Below are 4573 nucleotides of genomic sequence, written 5' to 3'. Positions count from 1 at the left end.
GACACTTTTTGGAAAACAGTAGTAGTTTTATTTGGATGATTCTGATCTACGATTAGACATTTGACATACCTGTTGTTATATGCTACAAAATCACTGCATGTGTAATCTTTTGTAAGTAATATAGTATGTTTATGAATATGATGTTTCATTGCTTCATTGTTGTTGTGGTCTTCAGTCCTGAAACTGGTTTGATGCAGTTCTCCATGTTACTCTATCCTGTGCAAGCTTCTTCATCTCCCAGTACCTACTGCAACCTACATCCTTCTGAATCTGCTTTGTGTAGTCATCTCTTGGTCTCCCTCTACGATTTTTACCCTCCACGCTGCCCTCCAATACTAAATTGGTGATCCCTTGATGCCTCAGAACATGTCCTACCAACCGATCCCTTCTTATGGTCAAGTTGTGCCACAAACTTCTCTTCTCCCCAATCCGATTCAATACTTCCTCATTAGTTATGTGATCTATCCATCTAACCTTCAGCATTCTTCTGTAGCACCACTTTTCGAAAGCTTCTATTCTCTTCTTGTCCAAACTATTTATCGTCCATTTTTCACTTCCATACATGGCTGCACTCCATACAAATACTTGCAGAAATGACTTCCTGACACTTAAATCTATACTCGATGTTAACAAATTTCTCTTGTTCAGAAACGCTTTCCTTGCCATTGCCAGTCTACATTTTATATCCTCTCTACTTTGACCATCATCAGTTATTTTGCTCCCCAAATAGCAAAACTCCTTTACTACTTTAAGTGTCTCATTTCCTAATCTAATTCCCTCAGCATCAAACGACTTAATTCGACTACATTCCATTATCCTCATTTTGCTTTTGTTGATGGTCATCTTATATCCTCCTTTCAAGAGACTATCCATTCCGCTCAACTGCTCTTCCAAGTCCTTTGCTGTCTCTGACAGAATTACGATGTCATCGGCGAACCTCAAAGTTTTTATTTCTTCTCCATGGATTTTAATACCTACTCCGAATTTTTCTTTTGTTTCCTTCACTGCTTGCTCAATATACAGATTGAATAACGTCAGGGATAGACTACAGCCCTGTCTCACTCCCTTCCCAACCACTGCTTCCCTTTCATGTCCCTCAACTCTTATAACTGCCATCTGGTTTTTGTACAAATTGTAAATAGCCTTTCGCTCCCTGTATTTTACCCCTGCCACCTTCAGAATTTGAAAGAGAGTATTCCAGTCAAAATTGTCAAAAGCTTTCTCTAAGTCTACAAATGCTAGAAGCGTAGGTTTGCCCTTCCTTAATCTAGCTTCTAAGATAAGTCATAGGTTCAGTATTGCCTCACGTTTTCCAACATTTCTACGGAATCTGCTTAGTGTATTCATCTCTTGGTCTCCCTCTACGATTTTTACCCTCCACGCTGCCCTCCAATACTAAATTGGTGATCCCTTGATGCCTCAGAACATGTCCTACCAACCGATCCCTTCTTATGGTCAAGTTGTGCCACAAACTTCTCTTCTCCCCAATCCTATTCAATACTTCCTCATTAGTTATGTGATCTACCTATCTAATCTTCAGCATTCTTCTCCAAACTAGTTATTGTCCATGTTTCACTTCCATACATGGCTGCACTCCATACAAATACTTGCAGAAATGACTTCCTGACACTTAAATCTATACTCGATGTTAACAAATTTCTCTTGTTCAGAAACGCTTTCCTTGCCATTGCCAGTCTACATTTTATATCCTCTCTACTTTGACCATCATCAGTTATTTTGCTCCCCAAATAGCAAAACTCCTTTACTACTTTAAGTGTCTCATTTCCTAATCTAATTCCCTCAGCATCAAACGACTTAATTCGACTACATTCCATTATCCTCATTTTGCTTTTGTTGATGGTCATCTTATATCCTCCTTTCAAGAGACTATCCATTCCGCTCAACTGCTCTTCCAAGTCCTTTGCTGTCTCTGACAGAATTACGATGTCATCGGCGAACCTCAAAGTTTTTATTTCTTCTCCATGGATTTTAATACCTACTCCGAATTTTTCTTTTGTTTCCTTCACTGCTTGCTCAATATACAGATTGAATAACGTCAGGGATAGACTACAGCCCTGTCTCACTCCCTTCCCAACCACTGCTTCCCTTTCATGTCCCTCAACTCTTATAACTGCCATCTGGTTTTTGTACAAATTGTAAATAGCCTTTCGCTCCCTGTATTTTACCCCTGCCACCTTCAGAATTTGAAAGAGAGTATTCCAGTCAAAATTGTCAAAAGCTTTCTCTAAGTCTACAAATGCTAGAAGCGTAGGTTTGCCCTTCCTTAATCTAGCTTCTAAGATAAGTCATAGGTTCAGTATTGCCTCACGTTTTCCAACATTTCTACGGAATCCAAACTGATCTTCCCCGAGGTTGGCTTCTACTAGTTTTTCCATTCGTCTGTAAAGATCTCATGTTAGTATTTTGCAGCTGTGACTTATTAAACTGATAGTTTGGTAATTTTCACATCTCTCAACACCTGCTTTCTTTGGGATTGGAATTATTATATTCTTCTTGAAGTCTGAGGGTATTTCGCCTGTCTCATACATCTTGCTCACCAGATGGTAGAGTTTTGTCAGGACTGGCTCTCTCAAGGCCGTCAGTAGTTCCAATGGAATGTTGTCTACTCCAGGGGTCTTATTTCGACTCAGGTCTTTCAGTGCTGTATCAAACTCTTCACGCAGTATCGTATCTCCCATTTCATCTTCATCTACGTCCTCTTCCATTTTCATAATATTGTCCTCAAGTACATTGCCCTTGTATAGACCCTCTATATACTCCTTCCACCTTTCTGCTTTCCCTTCTTTGGTTAGAACTGGGTTTCCATCTGAGCTCTTAATATTCATACAAGTGGTCCTCTTTTCTCCAAAGGTCTCTTTAATTTTCCTGTAGGCAGTATCTATCTTACCCCTAGTGAGATAAGCCTCTACATCCTTACATTTGTCCTCTAGCCATTCCTGTTTAGCCATTTTACACTTCCTGTCGATGTCAGTTTTGAGACGTTTGTATTCCTTTTTGCCTGCTTCATTTACTGCATTTTTATATTTTCTCCTTTCATCAATTAAATTCAATATTTCTTCTGTTACCCAAGCATTTCTACTAGCCCTCGTTTTTTTACTGACTTGATCCTCTGCTGCCTTCACTACTTCATCCCTCAAAGCTACCCATTCTTCTTCTATTGTATTTCTTTCCCCCATTCCTGTCAATTGCTCCCTTATGCTCTCCTTGAAACTCCGTACAACCTCTGGTTCTTTTAGTTCATCCAGGTCCCATCTCCTTAAATTCCCACCTTTTTGCAGTTTCTTCAGTTTTAATCTACAGGTCATATCCAATAGATTGTGGTCAGAGTCCACATCTGCCCCTGGAAATGTCTTACAATTTAAAACCTGGTTCCTAAATCTCTGTCGTACCATTATATAATCTATCTGAAACCTGTCAGTATCTCCAGGCTTCTTCCATGTATACAGCCTTCTTTTATGATTCTTGAACCAAGTGTTACCTATGATTAAGTTGTGCTCTGTGCAAAATTCTGCCAGGCGGCTTCCTCTTTCATTTCTTTGCCCCAGTCCATATTCACCTACTACATTTCCTACCCTCCCTTTTCCTACTACCGAATTCCAGTCACCCATGACTATTAAATTTTCATCACCCTTCACTATCTGAATAATTTCTTTTATTTGATCATACAGTTCTTCAATTTCTTCATCATCTGCAGAGCTAGTTGGCAGATAAACTTGTACTACTGTAGTAGGTGTGGGCTTCGTATCTATCTTGGCCACAATAATGCGTTCACTGTGTTGTTTGTAGAAGCTTACCCGCATTCCTATTTTCCTATTCATTATTAAACAGACTCCTGCATTACCCCTGTTTGATTTTGTGTTTATAACCCTGTAGTCACCTGACCAGAAGTCTTGTTCCTCCTGCCACCGAACTTCACTAATTCCCACTACATCTAACTTTAACCTATCCATTTCCCTTTTTAAATTTTCTAACCTACCTGCCCGATTAAGGGATCCGACATTCCACACTCCGACCCGTAGAACGCCAGTTTTCTTTCTCCTGATAACGACATCCTCTTGAGTAGTCCCCACCTAGAGATCCAAATCGGGGACTATTTTACCTCTGGAATATTTTACCCAAGAGGAAGCCATCATCATTTAATCATACAGTAAAGCTGCATGCCCTCGGGAAAAATTACAGCTGTAGTTTCCCCTTGCTTTCAGCCGTTCGCAGTACCAGCACAGCAAGGGTGTTTTGGTTATTGTTACAAGGCCATATCAGTCAATCATCCAGACTGTTGCCCCTGCAACTGCTAAAAAGGCTGCTGCCCCTCTTCAGGAACCACACGTTTGTCTGGACTCTCAACAGATACCCCTCCGTTGTGGTTGTACCTATGGTACGGCTATCTGTATCGCTGAGGTACGCAAGCCTCCCCACCAACGGCAAGGTCCATGGTTCATAACAATGCCTATGTACACACTGATACTGGGGTTCAGTAAAGAACAAAAATCAAGCCTGCGTCAGCCATCATAATCTGTTTCGTAACAAACAAATGTGTGTGTGAGTTCCATTT

Source organism: Schistocerca gregaria, chromosome 1, assembly GCF_023897955.1.
Source record: "Schistocerca gregaria isolate iqSchGreg1 chromosome 1, iqSchGreg1.2, whole genome shotgun sequence".
NCBI classification, from domain to species: Eukaryota; Metazoa; Arthropoda; class Insecta; order Orthoptera; family Acrididae; genus Schistocerca; species Schistocerca gregaria.
This window is presented reverse-complemented; position numbering follows the sequence as displayed.